Here is a 13557-nt window from a genome sequence, read left to right on the forward strand (position 1 = left end):
TTGTGGGAAATGCTTGAAAGCAGGAATCCGGAAAGCTGGAAAAAGTCCAAACAGAAACCCAGAAAAACTTTTTTTATTATTATTTATTTATTATTATTATTATAAAATCTTATTATGTTCATCACATCTTATGGAATTTAAAGGAGATTTTTCAGTGGCCTGAGTCCTGATACCCAAACATTGTGGATGGGAAGGGCTCTGTGCACAAGGTTGAGCCCTGCTCTCCTGCATCACCATGCACCTCCAGTCCTGTGTTCGTCTGAGATCAGGATTTGCTCCAGATGAATATTTCCACACAGTATTTACAATCATTGGAGGAGTGATTATATTTAATGGCAGAATTTCAGTTGACTTCTCAATATGTATTGAATTGACCTTTAAGTTAAACCACAGATTAAATTTTTTTACTTGTCTGTTTAAGTACATTTACAGCCCTCTTTGTCCCGATCAGCATAACAGTGAATAGAGAAAAGTTACCTGGGTCAGATTATTTGTTGAAATCAGAGGAATTACATGGCTTCTTGAGAAGGCAAATATTTTGCCCCCCTCTAACCACTGTATACATTAGTTTTGTTGCAAAATGATTTTGGTTTATACACAGAGACACCCGGGTGGGTATCAGTTTGCTTGAAAGCCCAGAGCCTGACATTGATTTCATATAAGTAAACCTTTCCTAGAAGCTGATGGAAGCCGATGAAGTTTGCTCGAGATGGAGCGGCTCTCCCATAGGCAGCAGGGTTTGGCAGCACTGCTAGGCGCTGGTGGCATGGACGTTTTCTTCTTTTTGCTACCTATGTGCACAACACGCTGCGCTTGACTTCGTTTCTGCAGAGATAGATGAGGATCACTTTTACTCCAAATCATAAAAAAAAAATACCTGAACGAACAAAACACGTAATTTGTGTCCCATTGCCTAGGAAAAATTCATTATTATGGACCTCTACAATTTTATGGAGGGAAAAAAACAAAACAAAACACCTCAGTAATGTATATTACTGTCCTCTGTATATTATATATTTTATATATATATGTATATATATTTTTTTTTCTTTACCATCTGGTGGATTTGGTACATATTGATCACGTGGCCTTTGCTGCATGCCATCAGTGTTGGTGAGGTGGTTGGGTGAGATCTAACGCCATCCCTCAGCTCCGGGTCTGAGCCCTGCTCGTGCTAGCCAGTCGCAGCGTTTGTTGGTCCATGTGACAACCAGCTGGGCTCAGGGGGACCCACGGTGACGTGAGAATTGCCACCCTCCCAATTAGCAGCCGATGGCCTCCCGCTGGCAGAGGCAGCTCTGGCAGCGCTGCCGGTGCAGGTGATGGGGCTAGTGTCCTCCTCAGGGCCCTCTGTCCTTCTGCACCAGGAACCAATACCACATAAAGATAAATACAAGAAAAAATACAAACGGAATGCGGGTTCAAAATGAAACAATGCCATGTGTCAGCTTTTAGCCCCAAGACAATCTTCCTGTATCTTTTATGAATCGTTGTAAGTAAGGGTTACGTGATGAGGCCTTGGTTCAGAGGCAACTTACGCTCATGCACCATGTGAGCCTGTGTGCATTCCCACACGCGTCTGCGGGATGACTTACAGGCTTTATATTATGCATAACCTTCAGTAATTTGCTGAATCAGGGCCTAAATACTGAAATATTCTTTAATAGTGCTGGCTCCACAATGAAACTCTAGAAGGCACATTTCCCTCTCAGTGTCTTTCCATAAGACTCATCAATGATAATGGAGTTACATTAGGCACATCTAAAGTTAATTATACAGTTACATCCCTCTTGGCCCTGTTTGTCAAAGAGAATAGGATAAAAATATTCTGTCTTCTAACATCTATTTTTAATTTTTATTTGGAGTTTGGTCTGCAAACTAGACAACAGAGTAAAGGGCACACTAAGAAGACCATGGGTAGGTGGGTCTGGATGTTTTCCAGCTGTGAACCAGCTTGGGAAATGTTGTGTTAAGAAAACCTGCAGAAAAAAAAAAAAATAAATCTAAAAAAGCCAAAGTAAATGGAATATTTAAGGCAGTTTGTTAATAAATGGTAGCAAAGCTCTTCTTTTGTAAAATGAAGTGGATGGCTTTAAGGGGTGCTGATTTATATCAGAGTATGGGTCTAAAGTTATGCTTTGACTGGTAAAATAAATGCTAGTGCTCACTAAAAAGTCAGGAATTTATAATGTAGGGACAAGATGAGTGAAGCAGTAGATCTACAAATTCTGCAGTTCACTGCAGGTTCAAAAAAAGAAATGTAGTTTTCTATTTTAGGTTTTTTTTTTTAATTTTTAAAAATTATCGTTATTGTTATTTTTGCCATGACCTCACAGTTAAATATGGTGAACCCAAATCCTCTAGCACAGGTGCAGGTATCTGAATGTCTTGCTTTTGGTATATCTGCACAGTATGGAGGGATGCCAGGTTTCTGTGGGGATCCAGTAGCTTTGACATACTCCAGTTTACAATACCTGAAGTGTGCTCAGCTGCTAATGCATTTTGCATGCAAGATCACTGTGCTTCAGTGTGACAGCTAAGAAAAATGTCATTTTTATTTTTAATTGGAACAGGATACGATTTTGCCAAAAAAAAAAAAAAAAGGAAAAAAAAAAAACAGATTTTTTGTTAAAGGTTTATTTCACAAAAGGCCAGTCAAAAACCATCTAGTACTTAATAAAGTCAGATTCCTTCCTGTGCATTCCCGCGTGACCCTGTGGAAGCCAGTGGGAGCTGCGTATAAATACTGAGGGCAGGATTTTGCCCTTAGGACTGAATTTCCCCACCGACTATTCTTTTAGACTGTCTTTTGATTAACAATCTGTTTGCAGCAGGCTAGGGCCAGAGAGGTGGTGTATACCCCACTGCTCAAGTCTGTGGCAAAATATTCTATGGAGAGCTACTTAATAAAAATCAACTTGCTCCAACAGTCATTGAGAAATACCTCAACTGTTAGCAATCAATCGAGGGCTCAGTTTGGAGAAAAAAAAAAAAGAAAAGCACAAAAGGACATCAAAGAGGTTCTCATTCCTAGTCTATTGCTCTATTTAAAGGTCCTATAATTCGGTGAGGTTGTGTGCTAAATAATTTGTAAGCCTTCAGAACATCCAGGTTATTGTTTGTGGACAGATGGTGCATCACATTTTATTGCTTATTCCTTCTGTGGTTTCTCATATGCAGGACTGATGTGCACTCTGAAGTCTTTGTTTCCTTGCTAAAATCTCTAATCTAAAACAGGCAATCAAGCACACAGACAGTGCTTCAGAAAGCATAATCATAGTTTTAAAGGGGGGGGGGGAACATTTCAACTGCAGTTAGGAAGCAGATGCGTTCCCTGAAAATGCAAAAGGTTATCAAAAGTATTAAAATAGGAAAATATATATAGAATTCAGAAGCCTTGAGGAGAGCCTGGGCTTGATTTTGGAGTAGGTGTGCATTTTCCCGGAGTACCTGCTTTGTATCTCGCTCTTGGCGGAGCTGGTGCAGCGAGAGCCTTTGGAGACCGGCTTTTGCTTTCACCTTGCCCCCCGGGACTGGCAGTCTTTGTCTCCTACAGGCAAGTAGCAGCCGTGTTGTGATCTTGGAACCGCGGCTGCCCTGAAGAGTTAAATCATGTTGATATACAGGAAGGAAATGGAATAGACTAACTCCGTTCTTTTCTTCCTACGGATTTTTCTTTTTATTCTGAAGATAGAATTACTGTTTGTAAGCATCTGAAAGTCATTAGTGGCTCTGCAGTCTGTCAGGTGCCGACGCAAAAAACTGCTGAAACTGAACGGGTTCCTGTGCAGAGTGCTGGGAATTTGTCATGTGCTGATGAGCAGTTATAATAATATATGAGCAAATCACAAGCATTCTGCAAATTAATCAAATTTTTTTTCCCTTCTCCCTTGTCTCTGGGAGAGTGGCTTTGCCGGCAGACGTAGGTGAAGCAGTTTTACTCACAGATGGTAGCTCTGGCATCAGATGGAATTTATATAACAGTAATTCTGATTTCCTGCCAAAGTAGCACTGAAAACACCAGGGACATTGTACAAGACAAGTCATGTGGTTTTGCTGAGGTTGTTGTGGGAAGTTTAAGGGGGGAAATCTCAATTTTTCCTCTTTGCATTTATTGTTTTAGCCTGAAGGGCCAGAAATCGTACGCCATTCTGCCATAGGCGAAATCCAACACATCTTTTTTTATGAATTGCGCTGAAAGAGTGCTTCACAGCTGTTGAAACTGCTGGCAGGGGGAGAACCACATGCCTCCTTACCCTTTCTCTTTCCTTACAAGGATTAAAGGAGGGAGGGTTCACAAGGTTGCCGCACTACACGGTGGGGAGAGGCAGGGTCTCCCTCTGTAGGAAGCGGTGCCATGTTCGCTTACCGCTTGCTGCTCCTCGCGGGCCTTGTGGGGATGGGGGGCTCCCCGTGCCTCCCTCCTGATGGAGAGCGCCTAGTTTCTTGCATGAGATGACCCCAGTAGAGCCAGGTTGTTGGCTGCCTACCTGCCGGCAGTCCCGGTGTGATCACTGAAAGGCAGACGGGGGATTTTTTTTTTTTTTTAATCCATCAAGGGCAGGAGTGCGACAAGCTTGTTCTGCCGCCACGTGTGCGAGTGTGGTGGCAGGTCCAGTCCTGACCTTGGTCAGGCCTGCTCGGATGCGTTAAAATTGCAGGGTCGTGAAAAGGATGTGAGAACAGAATCAGACCTCATGGCTTTTGAATGAGATGGCCTTTTTTAAAAGCAAAAGCAGTCTTCCCTAGAAAAATATTACAGTACTCTTCTAATAGCAGTGTATTGAGTAATGCATGGGGCATCGCAAGACTGCTGTGACACTAAAAGAAAAAAATAGAGGAGAGCAGAACGGGAGAACTTTCAGGGGCTGTTTTTAATAAAGAGGTGAATTCTTTCTGCAGTAGGAAAAATGATAAAAAGATGGCGTATCAGCTACATTATGCAACAAAGTAATGCTGCTGTGTTTTTATAATGTAAGGCACTGCCCATTTGTTTTGGTTTACGTGACTGCAGTGAAATAAGTGGATTAGACTGAAACTTTAGCATGCTTCATTGCAGCTGGTTGCAGACATCTGTCATTCCTCAGCCATACATTCTGGATCATGCCAAGAAGAAAAAGCAAAGTCTGACACCTTTCATTTTAGAGAGCCTTTTACAGAAAAGAAAAAGAGAAAGGGAGAAAACATTTCCTTTGTGACTTAATAAAAAAGACACTTTTTCTGTGACAACCTCAAGAGTACTTTGCAGAGGGAGAGGTCCAGAAAAGTTAATGCTCAATTTATCCTTTGCAGACTTAATTTTTACTGTTTGAGCTCCTGATTCATTGAACGGGATATGATAAAAATAAATGTAATTTGTGCGAGTGCACATGTTCCACTTGTTCACCTGCATATGAGGTGCATCTGGCAAGGCACAACCTGTCTGTCCGTCAGGCGTGCTGCAGGCCAGGCAGACAAAACCCCATGAGTGGGTCCTGGGGGCAGTTCAGCAGAATGAGGAGTGGGGCTGTGAGCCACTTTGGGCAACTTGAAGGATTAGCTATTAGTGAGCTGGGTATTTATTTACTTAAAGTGGTTTGTATTACCTCAGTCTCTTTACTAACATGTTGTGGATAGAAAGTCATGGGTTTCGTGAAAAGGTATAATGTCACAAAATACCACCTAAATTACCCAAGTTACATAACAGCTGCAATTAAAGAAGAACATGTTCATCCTACATGGCATCATACCTGCAGAAAGCAATCATTCTATCTTCATGTCCCCCTTCGGCAAATTTAATAGCACATTCCTTGCTCTGTGTCTTCTGGTTTAGGTGACTGGTGGGACATGGGACTAGTGGAGGGTACCTGGTTTTTGCCTTTCTGTACATTCAGGGGCAGCCATTCACATGGGGCAGACTGTGCAGTGCCCTGTTCCGAGCCAGCTGAGGACATGACATATTGAAATGTGGACAGGAAAATTTTAGAAAGCTGAGTATGGGATTTTTTTTTAAATTCCATTCCACCAAATAAGCTCAAGACAGTTGCCCAGAGTGAAAAAGAAAATGCTATTGCATTTGTGAATTGCTAGGCAGAATAAGGGCTATTTGGTAGTGAAATATAATCACTGGCAAGGCCTTTCCTATTAGCGACTCTGAGCTGCATGAAAATCCCAGTGCCACCAGTACAGTGTTTATATCATAGCTGCATTAAATCAAAATAGAGCTTCATACTAGAAGTCCTAAATGCTTCCTGAAATAATAAATATTTACTGAGACAATTAAACAATATGGTAGAACATCAGACAGAAAACTTATGAATGACCTAATAGGAAAACCAAGACATTTTGCTCAAGGGGTTAGAATGTGAACGCACTGTTATTAACATGATTAAAACATGTAAAGGAGCGAATAGACAGCAATTAACTGAAATATGTTAAGTAAAGAAAAGGTGGGACTCTGAAGATGTAATTTTGATATAGAGAAGAGCTCGGGGTTTCTTAAAGAGCAACCTGCTGCTTACCTCCAAGACCTGCAGCCTGCATGGAATGGGAGGTGGGGAGGAGGAAGGCTGTCGGAAGCTGCAAGCTGCTTGCTCCCAGGCCCGGGTGCTCCTTTTCCCTGGTTGCACGGCCTTGCCTCTGGGCTTGGGGGATACATAAGATAAATGCTGCAAGAGTTGCAGGCTAATGCTTGTGGTTTGGGCCAAACGTTGTGAGTTTAGGGTTAGGAAGCAGATTGCAATTGAAGAGTTTCTGAATCATAACCAATGCCATTATAAATTCAGTCAGAATTCATTGCGGCTTACTCTTTACAACAGGTACCGAGTGCCCTTGTTAAGAGCTCTGTCCTCCACTTATGTGTATAAAACAAAGTAAATAAATATGAAAAATTAAAGGTAATTAAATTTACCAGAGCACGGGACAATGATAGTCTGACATTTCAAGCTCAATCAATGACAACATTCCCACTAACCTTGTTTGGAGTGTGCTGAGGCACCAGGCTCGTAACTCATGTTGTCATGGCCAGAACCAGGCTGGTGCTGCTGGGCACGGCCACCCGCTTAACACGGGTGAGTCTGTAGAGAGCAAAGTCTGAAGCTGTTTTTCAGGGGAATTCTGACTTTACAAGCTTCACGTAATGTTTCATATTTGTTTAAGAACCTTTTGGCTGGTAGTGCCACTTCCTTAGAGGGGCAACGTGGTGGCTCTGAGCTATGGGATGACCTGGGGATGGTGCCATGCACCTCACTGCTCCCTACAAGGGATTCCTGTTGGATCACCAGCCTGCTATGATGGACTTCACAGGTGGATGAATCCTACTAGTTTTAGGGCATTTCTTTCCAAACATCCTTAATGCTTTTATTTAGGATGAAGCTGGTGGCTGTGTTTTGACATGATCTTAAACCCTAAATTATCTTTTCCTAGTTAAGGTCTTCTCTGTAACCTGCAGAGAGAAAAAGGTTTCTCCAGGTGGCAGTTCATGCTTTCAGACCTGAGCTGCCCCGGAAGCATTTGCTCTGTATTCACTAGGGGGAATTTAGGTAACCAGGTTTCTCTGTTAACTGTTTAGGTAATATGGGATGAGTCCTAGTCTGGTGCCTCTGATAACAAACATTTCTTCCAGTTATTTTTAGGACTATCTGTGGGATTGAAACTGTGATTAATGATGGACCGTACTTGAATGGATGGTGGTAAGTGGGCTGCTTTAGGTGTCCCACAGCAAACACACAAACCAAAGCTTTACCTTTGGCAGCTGAAAATGTTCCTAGGCCTTCCTAAAATGCAGATATTTATGCTTTTCTGTATATATTTCTACAGTAAATCATCAAAAAAGCCTTAGAAAATGCTTTTAGTTTGTACAGCTTTTCATGGTCAACATAAAATAGAGAGTTTTTAAGATTTATTTATTTTTTTTTTTTTGTAATCCTATAAACATATAAACTTCAGAGAATATTGTAATTTTCCCAGAAGACCATGTTGGTTGGTCCTGGACCTGTGTGTAAATAAATGTATACTTTTGAATTGTTTTATAAAAACTTTTATTACATCTATGAACCTGATTGGACGGACTTTAATCTGTCTGGTATTTTGGGAGTTTCATAAAATGCATATTTTGAGACCAATAAAATGGAATGACTCTCAGAGCCATTATTGTCTATTGGACAAATATATTTATTCAGCATTTTCCAATCCATACTCTTATGCTCCAGATCAGAATAGCTGCTTTAGAGCCATTCTGCTCTCCTGGGTAAAACAGACAGGGTTTGGGATGTTAGCTGTGGATAGTAAATGTATTTATGAAAATTTATATGTCAAAAAAAGGAAATCTCACTAGCCAAGATTTAAATGAAAATAGTTCTCCCTTTGCAAATGCTTGTTAATATGCTATGATAGTGTTACTTTAAAATGGCAGTGCTTACCAAGGTGCCTTGGAGCCGGCGGTTCTTGTCTGAGAAAGCCATAACCTCAGCCCAACCCTCATTGCTAGGGCTTTGGAGTGGCTCAAAGTCTTTTGGACTTGTTTTGTGGAAAGCATGTGGCCGTGTTTGCCAGTTACTATTTCTGTGGCAACATGCAGTTCTTCTGTTGAAATGTGATTGTGCCTCAGACACAAATTTACATAGGAAAAAATATTTAAAGCAGCTCTTTTTGTGGGGGTTGGGCTCAATGCAGGTTTGCGTGCAGCTTGTTGACCTTGGGGTGGAATAGATGTGTGGTTACAAGGACCCCTTCACCAGTGACTTTTTGGGACAGGGCATCTCAGTGCCATCCATCCTATCGCACTGCAGCCAATCCTGCCAGGAGTGCCCGGCCATAGCCCAAGGCAGTCCTGGTTGTTTGCGATTGCTACAGCAGCCCAGGGGCATGTCCAGACCTCCAGTGTCCAACACCTGAACTGAAGAGATCTGTCTCCAAGAAAGTCAGACCTTTGGGGCTTTTCAAGTATTTCTCAGTGAGGGAGTCATTTATTTGCTTTAAAGAGCTAATGGCTGTTGTTTCTGATTTTCACCGCAAGGATATTCTTAAACTAAGCAAAGAAATCTGAAATGAGTTTGCCATATTGCATCCCAGTAAATGCTATAGCCATTGGCCATCTAAGGAAAAACATTGTCAGATAATCATAGGCATTTTTGCATTTAAGGGAACAAATGTCATATCTAAGAAACACATTTTATTTGGGACTTAATTATAATTTATAGTACATTGCATAGCATTTGTTTTCTATTCATCATTTTATTGCTCTTCTGCTTTTTCACTAAATTTATGCATTGAATTGTGTGTCTGTATGTGTGTATCTGTGTGTATATATGTACACATATGCAATATAATAAAAAGTGGTGTAGTGGAGACAACAGACGGCTTTTGTGTGATGTATTATTGGCGTTTTTCTTTCAAATTACCATTTTCTTGCTGCTTTGGGAGAAAGCCATGATTTTGCTGTGATTAGTACACTTTTAACAATCTGGAATAAATTCCCGATCTTCTTCATGTGACTAGTCCAATGCCCATTTTTATGTTTTAGTGCAAACCCCTACATATGTGCCTGTAATACCACGAAAATACGATGTTTCTTTGCAGAATTTTTTATAGAATTTGGGTGCTGATCAAATATTTTTAGAAGTGGAGAATTAATGCAGCTTGACCATGTAAATGATTTTTTTTTTAATGAAAAAGACTTTAGCATTCATCGCTCTTTCTCCATCGTTTGTGTATTCCTTTGTACTAATCTTAAATAATGGATCCATATCAAAGTTAATAAATTAGGAACTATTAGCAGTTTGGATTACAGTAAGTAACCCAATGACACTACGTTGACATTGAGTTTTTATGTTTTTCAACAGTACAGTTTGAGTTTTAAAGATAAGACAAAACAAAATAGGTTTGGCAAATATTTGATTCCCTAACAACTCAGTAATGGGTAGCAGCTTTGTTTAAATCCCAGGCCCCGGCTTTAAGTGCATTTTCCTTTAAATGGTCATAAAAAACAGACTTTAAGATCCATGGCTTTCTCAAAACCTGCCTTTCTGACTCCATTGGGTTGAAGCACTGTGTTGCACTGCATCAGTCATGCCATGTTATGAAACCTAACGCGATGTGACTGATGCAGGCTGACATGATGTGTCACAAAGCAACATATCAGATCACAAACTTGAAAGAAAGAAAACAAACTTTTCTTCTCAAAGTCTAAATTAACAAAGCAGCTTATATTTTTTTTGAAAGATGGACTAGTTTCAAACACTGGGGGACTTTTCTATATACTGGTCCCAGAGCAAGGTTCTCTGTTCTGCCCAGAAAGTATGTCCAGTCCAGGCTCCTTGCTCTCTCCAGGGTACAGTTAAAATTAGGGACAGCCCAAACCATCTCAGCACTGCTGACCTTTCTGGGCCTGATCCTAGAAGGTTTGGATTGCTTTCAGAGGACTGGCTTCAGCAGGTGCTGAAGGTAATCACCTCTTCTGGTTATTAATATTATTTTGTGCAAATTCAATTTTCTTAGTATCTCAGCTTCGGTCCAGAGGATTACTTAGTCGCATACTTCGTAGCATGTTACTCTGTAACAGGATTATTTCAGCTGCAAACATTATGCTGTCCTCTATCCGCACTTTCTGATTTTTGATCTGAGAAAGATGTACCATAATTTGTTCCCTTTGTTGGCCCACCTTTAACCTAATTCTCTTCACTACAAATGCAATGCATTGCATGTTACCTCCTGAACTATCAAGAAGATTTCTTTCTTTTTTTTTTTTTTTAAGGGCTTTCATATAATTTTATTGGAAGATATATACTGGGTAAAATATATATGAACTATAGCATGCTAAGAAAGAACCTACCAACCACTGCTAGATAAAACGTTATAAATTTATTGCCAACTTATCTAGGAAGGGTTATTTTAAGAGCCTGCTGCCCACAACAAGTTTTTGAGCTATAATTAATGGATGGGCTACCTAAGAGAAATGGGCATTATCCTTCACCCCTTAGTTACAAGCAAATTGCAGATATTGTTATCTTTGCAAGTGAAAATAATCTCTAGTTTTTGTACTACTTCTGCTGTAAACAATGTACCACTTGCTTTTCTATGAACCTCACTCTGTATACATATTTATATATTATTCATAATAGATTAAAAATGAATGTGCTCTTTACCACAGTTGTACTGCATAGTGACAATACAAATTAACTTATTCTGTACTTACTTTTCACAAGGCAGTGATGTGAAATTTTGATGGCCTGAAAAAGTAAGTTGTGGGGGAACTGAATCCGTCTAGGTGCATTTTATATTGTCTAATTTATTAAAGTTCATTGAATTAATAAATGACATTCTCTGTATGGAGTTACACAAGCTTGAACTTGGTTTGGTGGTGGGCAGAAAGAGTTTGCTTCTATCCTGGCACATATGAGGTTGTTAGCTCCACCCGTGCTTTGTGAATTCTTTGTTTAAAATTTGTGGGGGGTGGTCCAGGAACAAATTGGTCATTTAATGGTAGCTGCTTATGGGCAAAGAGTTAAGAGCTGTCTGGTGAGATCTCAAGTTGTTGGCTAGCAGTACACATTCTAGCTAGAACTGACCAATTTTTTCCATGATTCATGGTGCCTGAGGCATTTCAGGAGTGGCTGTTGGGCACATCATTCCTGCTTGCTCCAGGAGCCCAGCACTTTGCGTGCTCCCTGCATGCTGCTGGTGGAAGCAGTTACCAGACATTATGTCGTGGGCACATCCAGCTGTTGGCTGTAGCAGCATACAAGGTCCAGACTGGCAGGATAGTCTTTGGCTTTTTCCATAGCATTGGTAAGAATGGAGTAGATAAGGCTCAAGGGCAAGTTGTACCATTAGTCACATCTTAGCAGCGCATCTTCTGTTCTTAGCAAGGGGCAGTCAACGGATGGTCAAACAAACCACAGGGAATACTGGAAGGGAGCTGCTGCTGTGTTGTGGATGCAGTCATGCTAGTGATTGTAACAGTGGCAGGCCTTTATCTTTTGCAGAAAGGGAGAAACCACTTCAGTTCTTCACAGAGCAAGTCTCCTCCTTTACCCAGCGCTTCATCTGTCGTTTCAGCACAGTGTGTGTTCACAGTGTTTCAGCACCTCCCTGAGCAGAATATGCAACAGCCACTTATTTCCCTCTGGTCAGAGGTATTACCCTGGAGGGAAAAACAGACGAAAAGAAAGAATCCAGAACCCAGCTGTGAATTCTGGTGACTGTTTCTATCTCTGACAATCAGAGAGGGAGATATAATGATTTTATTAGATTTTTTTTTTTCCCTGAGTTTCCAAGTATTTCTAGATTTTTCTGAAACAAAATACGATTTTCTCTGGACCTTCTTCACATCCATACAGTTTTGAGAGGGCTTCCAGTTTTCAAAACTAATATATTCTATTTTTTTCAAGCATATTTGTGGTTTTGTATTGATTTTAGGACTGATCCTAAGAGGCACTAGGGATATCTTCAGTCTCTTGTTTGACTATTTCCTCATATCTTTCAGTTGATTTTTTTTGTCTATAAAAGCAATTTCTGTAACTTTTTCTATGTAGTTCTTTTTTCCATTGCTATTACTATGAAATTTTCCACTGAAAATTTCCACTTTGTAAAGATTAGCAGCTTGTAGATTTCATTGCTTTTTCCTTATGAAGTTGTTGATGGAAATGTCTTTATTTACCCCAGGAGAGAATGAGATCAACCCAATCTCTGTCCCCAGATTCATGCGTAAACGTGCATATTAGAAGCCTTGAGGGTTGGCCACCCTTTTGGCAATCTTTAAATTGTAAAAGCAAAGGATGGAAGGACTTTTTCATCCTTGTGAAAGGAAACTTGCCTGTAGTCGTGGAGCATTGGGCTTGGGTAACTGTGTACTGGACTTGATGCTTCTTTCCTCTGAGTAGCAGGCAGAATGTTTGGGGGAACTCAGCCTGGTAGTTTTGTTGTTACAGTAAAAATAGCAGATTATTTGCGCAACCCAAAGCACTGCTGGTTCAGGTGAATTTCCTCTGCCCGAGATGCTCATGCTTGTGTGCCACCAGCAGCGCAAGGCTAAACCCAGCCAAGGCTAACTCCCAGGCTGTGAGTGCTGTGGGAACATTCCTACTCCTGTACAAGCAACATTGGACCAGTGCGTAACCAGAGTCCATTTGCTTTTCCATTACATTCCCACCTAAAATGGAGGTGAGATGGTCCCAGCCCCTTCCCATGTAGTGGGGAGTGTAGTCCTCCTCTTCTGCTACACCAGCGTCTGGTTTGTGCCCGCTGGGTAGTACCACAACAGCAGAGGAAAATGTGCTCTTCAAATGTGGAGATAGGGTATTGTTTTTCACTTATCCTGGCTTTATGTAGATGGTCTGGCACATTTATTTATTCATTTATTTGAGCAAATTAAAGCAAGCTAAGCGCATTTGACCTCAGATGGTCCTGGTTTAAGTTAATTTGAGAGACAAAGCTCATAAAGTTCCAGTAAAACACATCAACAACTTCCCAGCATAGGTTGAAATGTGATTGCTGAAACATAACCTCCAAAACCAGATACAGCATGAAGATTCAAAGTCACAATAATCTGAAAAATATGGGAGAGCATATTGATAGAGT

At 40.7% G+C, this 13557-nt stretch overlaps 1 protein-coding gene across 21 annotated transcripts in view; it reads left to right on the forward strand.

Moving 5' to 3' along the window:
* ZNF536 (zinc finger protein 536) overlaps positions 1 to 13557 on the forward strand; it is a 343101-nt gene that overhangs the window by 326098 nt on the left and 3446 nt on the right. The window lies entirely within an intron of this gene.

The sequence above is a fragment of the Anser cygnoides genome, chromosome 12, assembly GCF_040182565.1.
Source record: "Anser cygnoides isolate HZ-2024a breed goose chromosome 12, Taihu_goose_T2T_genome, whole genome shotgun sequence".
NCBI lineage: Eukaryota > Metazoa > Chordata > Aves > Anseriformes > Anatidae > Anser > Anser cygnoides.